General features: G+C 39.3%; 1 protein-coding gene across 2 annotated transcripts in view; it reads left to right on the forward strand.

The window, feature by feature from the left end:
• Positions 1-12,813: 12,813 nt before the first annotated feature.
• Positions 12,814-19,888, forward strand: part of PCDH15 (protocadherin related 15) — an 883,259-nt gene continuing 876,184 nt past the window's right edge. Inside the window, exon 1 of one of the 2 annotated variants that reach the window (XM_084525148.1) lies at positions 12,814-12,838. The gene's annotated coding sequence lies outside the window, so the exon portion shown is untranslated. The remainder of the gene's footprint in view (positions 12,839-19,888) is intronic. The other variant, XM_084525147.1, reaches the window with a different exon arrangement.

Consider the following 19,888-nt stretch of genomic DNA (forward strand, 5'->3'; position numbering starts at 1 on the left):
TTGTTTGTTTGTTTTGTTGATCTTTTGAGGAATGGTCCAGAGACATCAAAGATTACAACAGTGATGTGTGAATGTGCAAAACCAAAACTGTCACATCTTAACAATGCTCATTTGGGGTAAGCTTGAGGGTAGGACTTAGAAACTCGGAGATAAGCACGAACTGAGGCAATTCAACAGAATTCAACTTCTGGTTGACCAATCTTTTCTCATACTTTCATGAATCTGCTTGGTAGAGTACCATGGGGCAAAGCCCTAGAGGGAAGAGGGGCCCAAAAAAGCTACTTGATATTCAAGGATCACCTCCTCAGGTGCTAAGGAGTGATGCATCCCAACAGAGAGGAAAGAAGGCAGAAACAGAAGGAGGCCTACGTATATGATATAGGAGCTCCTGGCCAAACTCAAACAGAAAAAATGAGGCCTACAGAGAGTGGAAGCAAGTACAGACGAGGATCAGATTAGGAAAGACAAAGCCCTTTTAGAATTACATTTGGCCAGAGACATAAAGGGCAACAAGAAAGGCTTCTGTAGGTACATCTGTAAAAACAGGAAGAATGGCAAAATTGTGGGCCCCCCTTGAAGGAAAAATGGGAGATCTGGTCACCTGGAATGTGGACAAGGCTGAAGTACTCAATGACTTTTTTGCCTCAGCCTTCACCAGCAAGAACTCCAGCCACATAGCCTGGGCAAAGGAAGGACCATGAAGAATGAAGAAAAACATGCTGTAGGAAGGGAAGGGAAGGGAAGGGAAGGGAAGGGAAGGGAAGGGAAGGGAAGGGAAGGGAAGGGAAGGGAAGGGAAGGGAAGGGAAGGGAAGGGAAGGGAAGGGAAGGGAAGGGAAGGGAAGGGAAGGGAAGGGAAGGGAAGGGAAGGGAAGGGAAGGGAAGGGAAGGGAAGGGAAGGGAAGGGAAGGGAAGGGAAGGGAAGGGAAGGGAAGGGAAGGGAAGGGAAGGGAAGGGAAGGGAAGGGATGCCATCCACAGGGACCTGGGCAGGCTCCAGAGGTGGGCCTGTGTAAGTCTTGTGAGGCTCAACAAGGCCAAGTGCGAGGTCCTGCACCTGGGATGGGGCAATCCCAAGCCCAAATCCAGGCTGGGCAGAGAATGGACTGAGAGCAGCCCTGAGGAGAAGGACATGGGGGAGTTGGTGGGTGAGAAGCTCGACAAGAGCCAGCAACGTGTGCTTGCAGCCCAGAAAGCCACCCATACCCTGGGCTGCACCAACAGCAGTGTGGGCAACAGGGTGAGGGAGGGGATTGTCCCCCTCTGCTCTGCTCCTGTGAGACCCCACCTGGAACCTGCACTCAGATCTGGGGCCCCAGCATAAGACAGATGTGCAAGTATTAGAATGAGTCCAGAGGAGGGCCAAGAAGATGATCAAAGGGCTGGAGAACCTCTGCTATGGAGCCAGGCTGGGGGAGCTGGGGGTGTTCGGCCTGGAGAGGAGAAGGCTCTGGGCCTAGGAGCCTGGGCTGGGGACAGGGGGCCCGGTCCATGGAGGGGGGCTTTAAGGGCCCTTCCAACCCAAACCATGCTGTGATTCTGTGAAACAGGAAGAAGTTCAGTAGGAAGCAATTCAAGGTCATTCATTTGGGGAGTAAAAATAATTTCAGGTGGAATTGAGAAAGGATGGAGAAGGAGGAAAGGAGTTCAAATGCAGAAGTGGTATTGCATGATGACTGAGTCACTAATGAGATACAAAGCTAAAAACGGTAAATGAATCTTAGGAGCTCTGTCAAACATGACCAAAGATGTAATAATGTGCAGTTAGACCTCATTAGCTTGAGAAGTGATATGGATGCAGGGTGAGGAAAGAGCCTTTTAAACTGAAAACTTGTGGTGGTGAAAGAACAAAAGGTTTAACATTGGTGATGGCTACATTAAAGCTAGACGTCAGAGTAAGCTTTCTGTACCCTAGGGCACTGGGATCCCAGAACAACCTTCTAATCAGAAAAAAGAGAGCAAAACGAATAATTACGTTGCTGGGTGAGTAGCTCAGTCTATAGAAGCAATTATCTGATGTGATCTTGCAGTAAGCCTAACGAGCCAGGAAGGAGTCCTGCTCAGTTCCAATCCCTAATAATGCCTGGAGCTGGGTTTTGTATTGGAGAGACACATCCCCTGTGTGGGGACATATCTCCTATGTCCTCTGTGTGCCCTAAAGACTTGCCCAGTTATTCTGCACAGACAGTGATGCTCTTTCTCCCTTTGTTATCTATTCTATTGAAAGCCTAGGGCTCATCCTGAGCTCTACAAAAGGTTGACCTGCAGCACACAAACAATTATGCCAGTAAAACTAAGGCTTAGAAATATGTAGATGCCCATGTCACTGTGTATATAGCCATTTCTACACCTTTCATGTTTAAGTTATATTATTGTGCCTAAGTTTTAAAGAATATTGTAATATGATTTTAAAATATTGTGTAAAGTATGTCAACAATTATGGACCCAATCTTCAAAAATTTTGCCTTGAATAACTTTGATTTTACATATTTTATGCCTCAGGTCTTTTTTTTTTTACATGTGTGCCTTTTCAATAGCATCACCTCCATTGGCATCTGAAGGCTGAAAAATAGTAGCATTCTACAAAAAAAAAAAAAAAAAAGAGAGAGAGATTAGAGAAGCATGTAATCCTTCTGTTTGATAGTAAAACAATGATGCTGAATATGTTCAAAAATATCTGTTTTTATTCTTATCCAGGACCCGTTGCTTGATGATGCGGAGTAAGTGCTTCATGCTGCTTGAAGCGAGCAGCAAAATTATCCCACGCCTCACCCCTCACACACGGGAAGAAAAAATGGACCCATAATCCAGTAGAAATTTATAATATCACACACGGTTGTATCACCTGCTCCAGGAAACAATGTGGGCCTTTCATTTAATATTGGAATAAGGTTAGTGAAAACAAAACCAACTATAAAACTGCCACCTGTTACATGTGTTGCACTGAGTACAGTAATCAACTCAGTGACCCTGCCAAGGAGTTGTAGATTTGCAGAAAGGAAAAATTTAAATTTAGTATTGCTTGATACAAGTGAATTGCATCGTGGATTGGTGTTTATTTGTTAGCACTGAAGGTTGAACTCCTCCTGTTTGTTGATTAAAAGGTAAGAGTAAAGACAAGGTAGTTTTGCTGAACTGGAACATGTGGCTTTACTGATACGGCAGGTTAATTTGTAATTATAATATAACCATGGTGATACAGCACGGAAAGTTATTCCTTAGCATCATAGCCAGGGAGGTTAAGAAATGAATGCAAACTGAACAGGCAAGGTAGATAGAATAGCTTGTGAAAAGTGTTATGTGAGGAAGTTTTTATTTAGAACTTAACTCAGGGTGATATTTTGGGAGATCATGGCACATTGTGTTTTGTTTTTTTGGTGATTACTTTTGGTTAGGAACAAAGAAATGTGCTTTTAGATTTCTCTTTCTGTTTATATAATCTAGGAATGTAGTAACTTCAGAATGATTGTTTAGAATGAAATTAGTATAAGAAAAGGAAGGGTTACCTAGACTGCAACTAATTTGACATGTACCATGTCATTAGCTATGAAATAAAATTTTCCGTGACACTTTCTGTCTTTCCTTTTGGAGAAAGTTAATTATATTTAAAGATGATAAGCACCAATCTGATTTTCTTCTTTTTTAAAACAAACAAACAAACAAACAAACAAATGGCTTTAAGTATTTATAAAATACATCTGGCAGAACGAGATTAGAAAACATATGAAACCTTTCCAAAATTTATTCTAAGCAACAATTTAATTTAATTTAACAAAATAGAAAACTGAATACAAGCTGTCTGTATCACTAATCCTGTTTGTGAAATTTTCTTAACAAACCCTGAAATGTGTATTATAATCCCTTTAAATTTGATTTCCGTTTTAAAGCTATTCTATGCAGTCAATAGAAAAGCTGGCATTCATTTCAGATAAAAACTTTAGCAGGTTCTTGAAATCATAATGTCTTACATTTTAAAATACAGCAAAAATGTTTCCACTGATGTCTGTGGAGCAACACTCACTGGGGTCATTGGCCAGTTGAATCAGTCTGCAAAAAATCAGCCCCTAGAATAACATTTCTTTACTATTCTATTTCAATAAAACCCTTTATGAGGCTACAAGATCCATACAGATGGTACTAATTATGTCTTGTTCTTTTTAAGATGTTTTTTTTTTCTTCTAGATTTATTTGTCCACATATCAGCAAAACACAGAACACTGTTATATATAAAGTCTGCTCATTTAAGCATAAAATCATCTTAGAACAAGTAATTCTTTAATTATTGCATATGCTATATCACTGGTAATACAATTTAGGGAAAAAAAATGTTAAGCAAGCAGCAGCTAGTTATTAATAAATCACAGGGTCTTGTGTCACATACACCTTGGTACAGAACAAGTGCCCAGTGACACTACTTAAAAGCTGCTTGGGAACACAGATAGCAGCTAACCTTTCTTTGCTGTATGTGTGTGCTTACTTTGAAGGATTAAATGCATTTGGAGTAAAGGGAGAGCTCTGTCACTGGCTGAACTGAGACATGGGTGCATTGGCTACTAAAAGTGGTGGTAAATCTGGAGATTAAAATTGATCTTCTGATGTAAGAGAGAAATCAATAACTGTCATAATCAGCAACAGTTAATTACAAGATAAAAGCTATGGTGGCTCTTAAGCATGTAAAGAGTAGCGTGAGCAGGGAGGGACAATGTCACCCAAATGTATGACTTTTTCCCCACCTGTCACAGCTGGTGGCTTGGTGCTTTCTCCTGTGAAGATAAAGTGCACCAAGAACAGATGGACAGGAGGGGAAATTAAGTTAACCTGAAGAGAAGTCACTGTCACCAGCTTAGCACTGGTTTGCCTGCCACAGCAGGCTCTTCGTGTCCCCGCGGGATTTCTGGACATTACCAAGGCTTTACTGGCATGGTGTCACAAAACTCACAACAAGAAGGTCCTACGTGCAGGTCTTTGAAGAGACCCTCCATGGTGAGATAACCTTAAAAAAATCAGAAAAGCTCTGTGGCTTTTCTGATTATCCTGTGATTACACAGGACTTGGATGGAAGCAACATTCACTGGCAGAGACTGCCCAGAGAGGCTGTGAATGCCCCATCCCTGGAGGTGTTCAGGACCAGGTTAGATGAGGCCCTGAGCAACCTGTTCTAGTGGGTGGCATCTCTGCCTATCACAAGGGGTTGGAACCTGACGGTCTTTGAGATCCCTTCCAATCCAAACCATTCCTTGATCTCAGTCCTGTACAGGAGTTACTGAGTGCTTCATTCAGTTGTGCGTGTTCTGTTTATATTTCCTCCACATCTCATATTTTATATGCTTTCTAGAGATACGTAATATATGTAGAATTTGTAATTATTTTATAATTTGCTCTTATTTCTCACTATCCAGCTCTATTTTGACTGGACATACATTAATTTTGGTCATGTCGAGTCTGTTTTGCCTGAGACAGTAACTGGTAAGTGATTTCCTTGTCTTTATCTCAACCCACAGCTTATTTTATTCCTCTGTCCTGCTGACAGCTGGCCAGCCAGCCAAGCTCAACTCACCATGGTTGAGTAGTGATTGTGGAGCACATCCAGCTTACAGAACATGAGTTGCTGAGAACAAAAAAATAAATAAAAATAAATAACTAAATAAATAAAGCCTACGGTTTTCCAGAAGTAGGGTGGATATTGCTAACACATTTTATCAGTGCCTTCAAAGCCTGACTAAAGTAATTCTGATGTTTATGGAGTCAGCGTTAAGTGGTTTGGTGTCTAATGCTGTGAAATAACCCTATAGCTGAGCAGTAAGAGCACATCCATACTGAATGCAAGGGCTTGAATGTGGACTTTTCAGTTTGGCTGTGCACACTGAAATTGAAGGTGGTCAGAGAGATGCAACAAACTGGTCTGGGAAACAAACATCACCAGTGCTCTGTTCCTTTGCAACAGTCACACACAGATCTGGATGCAAAAGATTTGACAGGTTATGTGCCAGACTAAATGATCTAAGATTTCAAATGGTCTTGGTATAAAATTAGAGCGGTACTTGTCGTAATAGGGCTATGGAATTAAATCTGAATGCAGTGTATGGCAATCAGTTAGTGGCAGTGATAAAAATACTATTTCCTCAGTTACAGTGAGAGTGGATGATGTAGCAAAGCAGAAGTAGAAGGCTGATGCGAGAGTAGGAGAAGGAAAAAAATAACTTATTTGGCAAAGGTAGGGAAGATGTCACATGAAATGTTTAGAAAAGAGGATGATTTTTATGTGCTTGCTCAACTATAAGAAGTGATGTTAAAAAAGCTGGTCTCGTTTAAAAACCTTATTGATGTGAATTTGAAACTCATTTGATAACCTTTCTTTAACTGGCAGGATGTAGATTGCTGCTTCATGGGAAACGGAGTGCAATTAGTAACTTCACACAGCAGTAACTTCGGGGCATTTCTGACTTTAGCTACATGTGAAACAATATTGTAATGTGTAGTAGCCTTGCTGGTACAAAATTCCCCATAGGTCTGTCTCCACACAATAACTTTTTTTTACAGTCAATGCTGTTTCTCTCACATCATCTTTGGCAAGGACCACTTGGGGTTTTCCCTTGCACTGGAGTCTGGGGAATGGTTTGTTTCCTTGGAGCATCTGGAAATTTCATCTGAAAAATTCTTTATGTCAGGGCCTTGGGACCTGACAATGCCTTTGATCTCCTGGTTTTCTGTAGCACAACAGCTTCTGTAGCTCTTGGTCTTTTTGTGGGCCTCAGGTGTGTCTCCCCACAATGATTTGCAGAGCATTTTTGACTCTTTGTAGGTAGGTAGGTTAAAGGCACATCCAACAAACTGTTTTGGATTGAATGTCTATTAAATGGTTTTAAGTGGATCCTATGACTGATAGCCCAGAGAGTCCCAACCAGCCCTGTTTTCCTAAACTTTGAGGAGCATTCAGAATGAGACTTAACAAAACATAAATATTCGTATCAATATCTTGGCAAAAAATAAAAATAATTTAAAAATCTAGAACAAACCAAAACTGTTGTTCTCTTCTGTCAGGGAGAGAAAACATTCTTACAACTATCTACAGTCATAAACTTTCAGTTTATCTTACTTGTATTAATATGCCCACAGATGTGATGTATGTAAATGAAGTAAATATTGATTGATAAACTATTCAGAGTTTTCATTATATGGAGAAGCCATTATGCAGTTAATATGTGCTAAAAATGATAATTTACTTAATCTGCAGATTATACTGAGTTGAGCAGAGACAAAAAGCAGTGTAAGATCCTGCCCACTTGTTGCTTTCTTTACATATCTCACTAGTAAGGTTCCCAGTTTGGAGCCCAGGGATGTTCATGGTTTGACTGATACCTACAGTTTCTTTTTACCTTGTCTGATTGACAGTGTTAGACAACATGAGGTGCAATGGTTTGTATTGACCAACTCTGAGATAGCTACACTAATGTCTGTGGTTTAGACTCTTTCCCCCCACCCCCACCCCCACCCCCACCCCCCCCACTAATAATATGGCATCTGCTTCCATGAATTTAATTATTCTTTATCTTAATTATAGTGTATAAAAATGTAAAAACTGCCTCAGAACATTTGGGGTGCATTGAACTGCAGATCAAGAGCTGGAATGAGGAAGGAAGGCAGGGACTTAGTAAACTATCTTTATGGAATCAAAACTATTTTTTGGTTTTGATTCAATAACACAACAACAGCCTCCTTGGTAACTTCATAACATACCTCTTTTAACTCTGCTGATTTTATATAATTAAGCCGTGCTCTGTGTTTTAAATAAACATCCTGCAAATAGAGCAACTGGTAGCCTATGAACTACTTTGAAGCAGTTAGGTCAAAGGCTGTCTCATCATGTCTAACTCAAGTGCACAAATAGGTTATTTTTGTTAATTTTAGTATTTTCTTCATCACAAGCTTCATAAAACACTAATTTTGTTTGATGTAAGTCCTCAGCCTTTGACTTCAGATGTGGATGAGGGCTAGGGCAGAGGCAGTAAATGTTCTGCAGCCCCATTCTGCATTCTTCTTCCTGTGGGGTGAGTTATTTTAGCCACTGGTGAAGTACTGCTCTTCAGTGTGTGTTTACTTAGTGCTTAATCCGGATTAACAAACCAGACAGCTTTGTGTTTCTTCTTGAAGGAAACTCTAATAGGCATAGTGGCACAGTAAGAGAGGGGAGATAAATATTTGTAGAGCTAAGTACAGAACACAGGTAATGATGCCAGCACATAGCCCCTAACTATATGACAAGGCTTCAAAGGTGACAAATCCAGGAGGAACTCAAGACTAGCTCAGGAACTTGGAATGCAAAGAATGACAAAAAAAAGCAATTCGGAGAGTATGAGCAAAAAAAGCATAGTTGGGTAGGGTGGTTGAGAACTCAATAGGAAGCACAGCTGTGGACTTACTCAAGGCCTATTTTATAGGGGGACACTCAGATTCCTTCAGGTGACATAGTGCCACAGGCTGATGGGAAGCATAGCCTGATGGTTGGTTGTCAAAATTGATCAATTAAAGAAAATAAACCAAAAAAAAAAAAAAAAAAAAAAAAAGAAAAAAGAAAAAAAAAGCTTTTTTTGAGCAAGAGACCTTTGGGATAAAAAGGATAGGATTTAGTCAAACGAGTGGTGGAAGAAGAGGTTCCTTTCTATCTCATAGGTATCAGCTCAGCAGTTTGGCAGTTGGTGGTGGAGATATCTGTCGTGCTAGTTCTTTAAATCGTTACCAGATATGCTTTCAATTCTAGGTTTATAAAGAAACTGATATGAGTTCAGGATACTTAACCTTTGCTGATTCTACAATTCTTTTTTCTTTATGTAATCCTCAGAGCTGAATATACTCATGTCAGATGTTGGACTCTGAAAATTACCTGTTAAAGTAACGCACCCAATAATTTTAGTTTATTTTTCTCTAATATGCCTTATGTAAAAGAGACTTAATGTTAGTAAATTTAATAGTGTACCTCCGCAGAAAAGCGAATGGATTGATGGATTATCTAAATTGTGGCAATTGTTTAAAAGGTCATGAATTATAGCATTTAGAGACATACCATTTTATTTGTCTGGGTGGCTTTCATTAACATACATGTAGACCAAATATGTTCTGTGTAGCTAGCAAAACGAAAACACTGCATTTAAGAACTTTTAGAAATGATTCAGTAGCTTTGGGTAAATGTGATACAGTGTAAGACTGCACGTGCTGTGGTGTAAGGAGGGTGCTTATGGTGGTTCGTAGCAAAGGGAAGCTGCTGCAGTGGCCTTTCCCGAGGGTGTTTTGTTTCTGTTTTACCCAGCCATGTCTAAGGGAAGTAGTAAAAGTCCAGATAGATTCTGATGCAGTTCGTTTCAGCTTCTTCGTGAACGCAATGATTCTTACTTAACCCAGGTCATTGTATCCATCGTCCTGGTCCCTAAGGAACCAATATAACCTGTATTTCTTCTCTATGCAATTTGCGTTTTCTAGTGACTTGCCTTTGTAGCCCACAGATAAATATACTTGAAGCTTAAAAACTCCTTCTCTTACTCTTTTTATTTATTTTTTATTTTTATGGTCTCTCACCCGTAAGCAAACAAACATTTATCATGGACAGCACCCACAGAGAATAGTATAACATAGCCTTAGATAAAATAACCTGTGTACAAAGTACTGATCTGTTTACTACAGAGGCAGACAATCTAATAAACTCTATCTTATGTTGAACAACTGACCAGATTTTTTTTCTTCATTAAGAAGGCGGTAAACACTCTTGTTCCTTTTATCATGTGTTACGGGGTAGTGGTGTGCAATATGAAACATTTCAGTGAATTATTGGAAACCTGCAACTCCAAACAAATGGCTTCTTATCTTCCTCATTTGTAATGCTGCAGTAGTTCTAAAATAATCATATATTTAACAGGCACTTACTGTACTTCTAAATGCAGATATGGAAGCTACTAGCTATGTATTTGATTGATACTGATATTTTTGTGACAACTTTTATGTGAAATGGTAGAGATTATTAAGGAATTATAAATTTTATTAAAACAGACAAGGAGGAAAAAGGCAACTTTGAGGGAATTGCATTCCATTCATATGACAAATATTTGCTTTATACTAAAAATGTGTTGTTTGTGGCATAAGAAGTCCACATTTAAGATGTCTTCATCTATTGTTCTTTGAAATATTTACCAAAAAGCTTTCTCAGGTAAATGACAGGCTGTAGGGACATCACTGACAAATGTTGCATTGCCTCTTACATGTTTGGTATTCACCAAGGGATCATCAGCCTTCAGAAGAATTGCTCTTGTAATGCAAGGATAGAATTGTTTTTAACAAATTAAAAATATAGAACAGAGTGGTCTCATAAAAAGTAAAGCAGCACCCAGAGCTTGTCAAATATTCTGCTTTGCTACCCAGAGTCTCACATGGAAAAGAGCACACAAAAGAGAGCCAGCCACTGGTTAGCAATGCATGTAGTAAAGATTACAGTGATTTGGGATTTTGCTAAATTTTATTCCAGTTCTCCCTTTTTCTTGAATTCTTGGGCTTGTTCTTTATTGGAATAATACGTTGTTCCAGTTAATACTGTCAGTATTTTTTTTTTCTACAAGTTTCAGTATCTAGGCCCAATATTTTATGATGTGTATGTGCGTATGTATTACTCTTTGCAAGATTTTATTTTAGAGAGCAGAACAAAAAAAGAGGGAAAAAAAAAAAAAACTTGATTACTTGATTCAAATGACTAATTTATCCTGCTATCAGTATTTTCCAATTAAAAAAATGAAAAAATAAAAATGGAGCTAGCACTATGACTACAGTATTAAAGGGCTAAGTGGAAAGTGTAAACACAAATATGAATTTCCAATACCCAATATAGCATATAATGTGAGAAATTAAAAAGGTGACTGTGAAGAAGCAGTGGTACTGCAAAATGCATATATTTTGAGTCGAGCAAGATCTGCCAAACTTCTCAATACCCTTAGGCTAAACAAAATTATGAAGCAAGGATGTCTTTCTGCCTGGAGAATCTCTAAATTATGGGTCTACATTGTCTGTGGAGCCTGCCTAATGTATGGGAAGAGGCGCTGCCAGACGATGATTTCAAAAAAGCAATTAGCAGCTTAGCAAATACTTGCCCTGGATCTCTGGATAACCTCCTGGAGAGGTCTGACTCCCCTGACTAAACAGTGATGCTGGCCAGAAGCTTCTCCTGTGGGGAGAGTCAACAAAACTGGCTGCCATCAGGGAAATAAATCTGCATGTGTGTGCCTGCAGGCATGGGGTCCAGCAGCCCACCAAGTACCACTGTGAAAATGCTGCAGTGCATCTCTCTGCCACGATCACACTTGGCCTTTCTCAAATTAAGGTACCACCTGTGTATCCTATGCAATATTTGGGGAGTTCTTGAAGAAAGGTTTAAGTTTTTTTTTTCCCCCTTCATATTTTAATCAGATTTTCAAAGCTAGTTTTATTACTTTTTATTACAGTTTTTTCCTCTGCAGTTCCAATTAACAAAGAGAATGGGGATTCCTAGAGTAAAGGATCCAATTTCTTTTTGCCTCTTAGCCATTTAGCTATGCAGACTGAAAGGAATAAGAGTTTGACCAGTTTTCTGTAAGTAAAAAAGAATGATGGACTGCTGCATCATGACAGCAATGCTAATTACAGATATTTTAGGGAAAGGGGTCCTGTCAAATTAGTCTCAGTTGCATGAATTTTAATTTTTCATTTCTGTAGAATAGTGTAATGCTGGGAGAGGTGTCCTGCAAGAATATTTCTTTCCATCTGCCACTTGGAAACAAAGCTGAAGCTCTTCAGGAGTGCTTGTGTCAGGACTAATCTCTCAGTGATACTGCAATATTGCTAGGTGGTTTTAATATGTGATTAACAGAATGGAGGATTAGAAAGAACTGTCTTTCATTATCTCTGTTCCCTGTGTATTCCTGATGTTACATATACGTACGTATATATTACACATATACAGGCCTCAGGTCCTACTAGGGTCTCTACAAAAACTTGATCACAGTCTGTCATCAATGAAGGGTTTAAATACCAAAAATAAATGTAAAAAAATATAAGTCTGTGCCACACATTAAAATCAGACTAAAATATCCATACTGGTATACATTAAAATTTTTGATTATATGTTATAATTAGAGGTAACATCATAGATTTAATTCTAAAATTATTAAGACAGCAGCAACATAGTACAGACATAGCATCAGTAATTAGCTTTTAGGCTTGCTTTTATATATATATATATATATTCCCTCTTTATATAATTTATGAGGAACATAGATTATTCTGAGGCTCTAGAGATCTTATGATCAATGCAGATAGAGCTAGATGGAGCCTTAGGAGGTCAGGTAGTTCAGCCCCCTGCCCCAGCTGGAGCAATTATATCTAAACCATGCCTGACAGTTAATTAGCAAGCCTGTTCTTAAACCCTCCTGTGATTGAGATTCCACTCTCCCTTGGCAATTGATTTTGATGCTGAACTATCTTGATAGCTAGAAAGATTTCCCTAATGTCTAAACTGAATTTCCCTTGCTGCAGTTTAACCCTTCTTGTCCTATCCTGTGAAGAATAGTTTTGTTCCTTCTCCTTGACAGCAACCTTTTGCATAATCGAAAACTGCTATCACGGAGGGTTTGCATCATTTTATAATTAAAAATAAATAAATAAATAAATCCCAGATTCTCCATTCTTTCCTTGCAGTTCATGCTTTCATGGTTGCTGATTTTCCTCGTGGTGCTCTCTGAATGACCTGGCTACTCTCCCTGATGACACTGGCCTGCTCTGAAGAATTTCGTGTTGTCATGGCCGCCCTCGCCTGGCGCTGTGCTTCGGGTGAGGATTGCTGCAGTCCCGTGCTGAGCTGGGGCACCCACATGGTATCTGCAGATCCGTGCCTTTACGCCGCATTTCCCTTTGCAGAGCCACTTGCCAGCTTTCCTGGGGCACTTTGATATTATAGCGGAAAGGTACTCTGAGAATTGTTGGAGTTTTTCTCTTACAAAACTATAGGTCTGTAATTTACATCATTTAATGTGACAAGTACAAATCAATCCACACAGCATATATTTTTAAAACGTTCCTGTTTTATTATTTTATATAGCTAGGGCATATTTTAAATCCATTTACTGGGACAAAATGTAGGCAGTTAGCACCAGTCCCAGCCTCTGATTCTGCCACATGAAAAGGTGTGGTAGGTCAAGTCTGTTTAAGTAGGACCTTGACATGGTGAGGCTGATTGCTTTAATAGCACAGTTTTGGTTTGTGGCTTTTCCTCCTGGGCTCTTTGTTGAGACTTGAGGACCTCTCTTTAGCTGTCTATGGAGCTCAGCTTTTATAATGACCTGCTGCAAGCTCACGGAGGGCAGTGGCAATGCATTTCAGTGATGCTTTTGAGCCCCATCCATTGCTAATTCAGTAAATCAGCTCTGGCACATTTGTTTCATTTGGAATTGAGCAATCCCTGCACAGAGCGGGCAAAGAAGCAAATAAGTAGCCCTGACATTTTGCTTCTGACATCTTCAGAGATTTCTTAGGATGAAAAAGTAGATTAAAACCATCTCAGGCCAAAGTGAGGGCTGTCTTTATCACGGAATTTATTTGCAATACCTATTTTTTCAGCTTCGTTATCTATTGTGCTAGCAGGAGGAGAAATTCAAACTGTGACCATTAGCGCCCAAACTTCTGATGAGTTGTTCTCAGAAGCTTGTTGTAAACACAGACAGAAGCAGCTGGCCTCAGTGAGCAGGCCACGAGAAGGCAGAATTTTGATGAGAGATGTAGGTTGCTAACGGCTGTGGTGTTTGCATTTTCCAGAGTGATGCAGCTCTTCAAAGCGGTCAGTCAGCATCTGAAGAGTCAGTGTCAGCTAAAGTTCCTCTCAACATCACTAAAGCCTCTGCTGGCAGTAGTAGACTTTTTTGTATATATAACCTAGTTAGACAAATGGACGCAGGGAAGGCAGGGAAGAAGAGAGGAAAGGGAAAATAGCAAAAAATCCTATGCCTCAGTGAAATAACAGGGTAAAGCATCTTTTCACCATACATGCAATTTAAATATCATTAAAAAAAAACAAGCTTTTTATTTTAAATAGATCACAGGTTATCCTGCTTTATTTATGCATCCAACATGTATTAATAACAAATACATGAATATATTTTAACCTCAGGGCTTCCCAGTCTATCCTTACACATGTACATTTTCAACACCTAAGCATAATTAAGCAACCCGATCACATAATGCGTAGTGTTGGGAAAAGTATGAGAGGGCATATGGTACTTGTCTCCAGGAGCAGAGCTCTCCATTGCTTTTGTTGTTCTGTATCACCATCTTAATGCTTTTTTAATGGAGTTTTCGGAGGGTGAGCACTGTCAGCCCATTGTCAGCTCCGCTCTGCATAGAGGAATAAGCAGTACATGCTCTGTGGAAACAGGGTGGAAAATTAAAGAAGGATATCATTTAGGTATGGCAGCAAGTTTGCTGATGAAGCGATGATGCTTTCTGTTCTCAGGCATGACTTCTGCCAGTTTAGCAGTGATGTAGGCTGAAATTATTTTTCATTATGTTCATACCAGTCGGGTGGCTTGCAGTGAGGAAATACTTTGGACAAAGTGGTTCCAGAAAAATAGTGAATTAGTTTATAAATAACTGAAATCACTGCATAACTCATGAATTGTTTCGATGATCCCTCTCATTTCTCTTTATATTTTCTCACTAGGTTTTCTCTGATAGGAAAATCAGCGCTGACTTCTGAGGCCTCAAGTGCTGTAGAATATTTCACAGGAAGGCCTTATGGAACAAATCTGTTTTTAAATGAAATAATACATCCGTATTATTTAGTTCCCTGTCCAGCAGATCACTTAAGCTGTTGACTTCTGTTTGACATGTCACATATTTAAAGTTCTGCTCAAACTAGTGTGTCTTGCTGGAGTGGTGCCGTATTTGGATGAATACGTCTTTGATAAATGGATTGCTGCTTTGTTGTGGGGTTTTCATTGCTTTTCTTTCTATTGTCTCTTGTGTAATAAATCTGCTTGCAATTTTTATGTATTTATTGCTTCCTAAGTGTCATGCCCCTGTGTTCATAACAGGGTCTAACAAAATTTTCAGAGCATTTCAACATTGCTCAAGTGGTAGATACAGGCATGTTGAAGATGGATTTACAGAAGCAGGTAGAGGTGAGAATTTCAGGGCACAGCTGTCTCACCAAGAACAATAAGTGATTACGTTTGTTTGATTACAAAGTGAAGAGGCATGAGAGAGCAAACGGATTGCTTTTAGTGGCTCCATGTGATATTTCTGGATGACACTTTAGAATAAGTCATTGCACAAGCTAGCTTTGGTAGCAGAAAATAACAGGTTTATTAAACAAGCCCAACACACAGACAGACAGACATACCCATAATTCTAATGCAAATTGTGACTGGAGAATATAGGAAGACCCCATTGCTGTTGAGTGATAAGTCTGACATGTAATTCACTTGTGTGGGCCGTTGTCTGTAGCTGAGGTGGCTTTAATCTGAATGTAAAAATGTCCATCTCAAAGTGCCATCAACTTCACTGCAAGTTGTTGCTGCTGTGGGGCAGAGCAAGAGAGAAGAATGTAATTAATTGAAATTTGGATTAGAAGATGAAGCAATGTAAAAACATTAAGCAGGGCTTTATTTACAGACTGTACATCAGCTACACAGACAAAACAGGTTTAAGCAATGCTAGAATAAATTTATCTGTTCTGAATTTAGCTGTTTAAATGAATTTATCTGTTCTTTTAAAATTATTTAGGACATTATCTACCCAGGATCTGTATAAAAACATATTGCTCTTATACTAATGAACAGATGGAAATTCCATGGCTAGGCACCCACCCCCGCAAAGGAGAGCGGATAGAGGGGAGACAGTAAGTGAAGCAGTGCTGCAGAGCATGGATAACAACTATTCTGCATGTTCCCTGCAGACAGGAGAGGAAGTGGTGAATTGAAATTGCAACAGGAGAGCTTGGCTTTAGGGAAACTCGAACGATGGGGATAGTAACGCACATGTGCGGGCTGATTAGAGACAGCAGAGGGGATGGAGTGTCTTCAGGCAGGGACCTAGATGAGGTGATCTCAAGACCAGCTTTCTGTCCCTCTAGTGACAGCTCTGGGACTGAATTCCTCAGGTCAGAACTGCTGCAGGACCTATGCAGAGAGCATGCAAATATGTGCACATGTTTATGAATGTAAGCGTAGGTGGGATAGAGTTGAGTTCTAGAAATGAAATTGCATTTATTTGTTTCATAGTATTACATTTATGGACTTTCTTCATGTTTCTACTATTTACTTTTGTTTATAGTTAAATTAAGTAGAGGAGTCTACCTTTCTCCCCCAGAAGACTCCTCTCTCAACAACAAAAAGCTTCTACCATAAAACTTCAGTGCTACATAAAACTTTAGAAATGCTGCTGGGTTAAGGTTTGGAGACTATTTGCATATGTATGTAGCTCAAATGTGTCATGAGAACAGGCATAGCAATGTAGAAGGCCCCACAGATGTGTTTCAGAGATACCATGGAGTCACGTGGTTGGTGCATAAACGTGTTCTATGTTTCCTCTCCCATTGATTTGGGTTTCTGTATCTTTTGAAGAAGTATGTAGGCATGTCTTTCCAATGACATCACATACGCTTTCTGCAAGGAAAAAGAAAATATGGAAGTTACTTCAGCGAGAAGAAATCTCTGAGAGGGATGTTTTTGTTGATACCTCCTACATTTATGAAAAGGCTATGGGACCAATTCCTAAACTTGACAAGTCTCCAGTTTTCTGTGTTTGGTCTCACCTAACCTAATAGTCTAACAGCTGGCCTTGGCAAGTACCTCAGGCCTGTTCAATAATCAATAGAAAAGAAGAGTCTCCTCCAGAGGATGTCTTATATCATCCTAAGGAAATTAGCTAAAATTGGTGGGCTGAATTACCTCTGGTGATATTTATCCCTTTCCATCAAATATAGCAAGAGTCCAGATGACTGGTTTAAACTGGTGATTAAAGAGATGAATCCTGCTCTCAGGTGATGTTACAAGAGGTCTGCTTCCTACAGTGTCTAATTTCCTAGCCTTGTGGAACATCAGCTTTCCTGTAGCTCAGCAATGGGTAACACTGGCCTTTCCTATAAGCCTCTTTCAGATGCAGTCCTCCAGTCCCAGCTCTGGATACTGCCAATTTCTGCTCAATCCTTCCAGCTTGCTGTAAGTTGGCATCCACTGGAGCCCTGCAATCAGTGCCCAGTGTCATTGCAGCTGCTCCCAGACATTCAGGGGTGGTGAAAAAGGAGGACATGATGTTCCAGCTCCAACCCTGACATGCCTTAGGTAGGGATGGAAAATAAGTAACACCACAGGGCTCCACAGTTGCACCTGTTCCCCCATATTAGTCACAAATGCTGTAATAAACATTTATTTTGCATGGCAATAAGTTAGAGCATAACTTCACATCTTCACTCAGCCACTCCTCCACTGCTTCTGGTGATCTGATTTGCTTCTATATTCCTCTTGTTGGACTCTTTTTCCCTTCCCATGTGTTGTACGTGGGAGTCCTTCCCTAGTGTAGCTTTTGGATCAAACTGACCTTCTTCCCTAATACTGTAGGTGACTGTATCACTTTTAATTGTAGCCATGCAAAAGTTCGTTGCTCATTCTATACCAGGATTCCCTGATATTCAGCAGGTGTATCACCAGAATATTCAACTTGTCTAAGTCATGGTCTTACCTGCTGGGCACATCAGCCTATCACCTGTAGGGCAAACCTGTGTTTTGGCTGAATGCTTCTTGAATGGCTAAGATGGTAAGAGGCTTAATGGCTTAAATGGTAAGAGTACACATCAGTATACTGGGGGATGGCAAGGAAGTGGTATGGAAAGAACTTTTGTTCCCTGTATCTTATGCTTTCTGTTCTCTTCAGTGCAGTTCCTAAAAAACCCGTGTAAGAGCTCAATTTTCCCATTTCACTATTCGTGAGAATTATGTTGGAAAGGTATTTTTCTCATCCACAATAGCTTGTCCAGTAGAATATCATTAATTGCTCTCAATGACCTACTGTAAATGTAGTGGCCCAAAGCAGCACTGCCAAAGGTGAACACTGGTTGTATATCTGCTAGACCATATTTCCATGGTTTGTTCAGGTAATTTTCAATTCAGATGAGAAATCAAATACTCTCAAATGAGTTTTTCCTCATTCTGGGTTTTCTTGCAGATTTTAAAAGCTGGACATGCACATAAAAGTCAGCCACACAGTCCCTGTGGTGTATTTTTATCATCAAATATTACCATGTACCACAGCAGTCTGTTCTTACTAGTGTATATTGATGTTTCTGAATTTACCTGGGCTGAAATCATAGTCAGATTTCTAAATGCATTCTATTTCCATGTGCATTACATTATAAATCAGTTTCATTTTATTCTTGATGTTATCCTGCTGCAAAATATAGAGAAAACACTCAATAAATGAAATTACACCTGTCTGATTCTGAAAATCTAAGTAATGCTAAAGGCCTTCAGCTGAAGTAAATATATTTCTGCTAGAAAGATTTTTCAAGTCCTCTTCCCCCCATAAATTCTGACTTTATTATTTTAGCACAGATAAGATAATACTCTCGAAATATGATTGCAAGGAAATCCATAAGATTGGTATGACAAACCCTGTATACTTCATGAAATTATTTTTTTTTTTCAGCAAGAACAAATGCACAGCATAGTGCATGTCATCCAAACGGCAAGAGGAAGGAATTGTGTTTCATCAAGTGAAAATCTACCATCAGCAAGCTCGTCTATTTCTTAGTGGCATCATTGGGCTTTGTAAATTTGGACTTGGGGGATCATAAAACCCCAATCTGTGTACTGTGAATTTTCTAGAGAACAGTGCAACATTTGAATTCTGAATAGTCTCATCAGTATGTGTAATAATATATCAGTTTGTAATGTTTAAGTGAGTTGGTAAGAAGTCTGAGGAGGAGGACTAGCTACTAAACTTGTCAGAAATATGTTCCAAGTAAATACCAGGAGAGGAGAAATAAAGATTGCGTTGGTATTTTTCCACAGCAGCTGCATAGTGAGTTCTATCAGATTTACAACTTTCTTTTGTAATATCGAAGCAAAACTGTTAATCATATAAAGGTAGGATATTAAGTAAGTTGCACACGTAAGGATTTTCTGAGTGCTTTGCACTTTGGGTGCACATTCAGTGACATACTTCACTGTTCTGGTTCTTTTTCACTGAATATTGTGTGGAAGTCAATTTACCTTTATTCCATGTTGCTCATCATGTGTACGCGAGTATATTAAGGCTGTAGTAAATTGAGTGTTCTCCCATTGCAGAGGCTAAAATTGCCTTCTACTCAAATGTTCTTCAACAGTCTGATTATGTGAAACTTTTTTTTTTTTTTGAGGCAATTTTTTTCTGTAAATTCTTAAATACAATTTGTTAAAAATCTTGCTTTTAAAATCTTACAGACAAAAACTAATTTTTTTCTCAATATAGGAAGAAAAAAAGTCAGAAAGCCATATAACCTCACATTTCAGCTAGCTAAATCTCCTGGAGAATTGATGCCAGTGCTCTGGGATGCTAAGTATGAAAGAAACAACCAAAATTGCATAGTACTTGTTTGCATATTTCATATTTAAACAGAAATAACTTTTATGTTGAGAGAAAACTAATTTAAGCTAGAAATGAAGGTCCTGTGTTGTTTTGTTTTTCACTTATCAACTCTCAGTGCAAAATTAGGCTGTGCCCAGGATGGGTAATTTAGCCATGAAAATGTCCTCAGTTGGATGTTGTAAAGGAGTTCTTGTCATAATTTGGTTATATTTTCTAGACTGTGGAGTTATCCCAAACTAATTCCCATAGAAACTAGAGTGTCTT

This window comes from Aythya ferina (assembly GCF_964211825.1).
Source record: "Aythya ferina genome assembly, chromosome: 7".
NCBI lineage: Eukaryota > Metazoa > Chordata > Aves > Anseriformes > Anatidae > Aythya > Aythya ferina.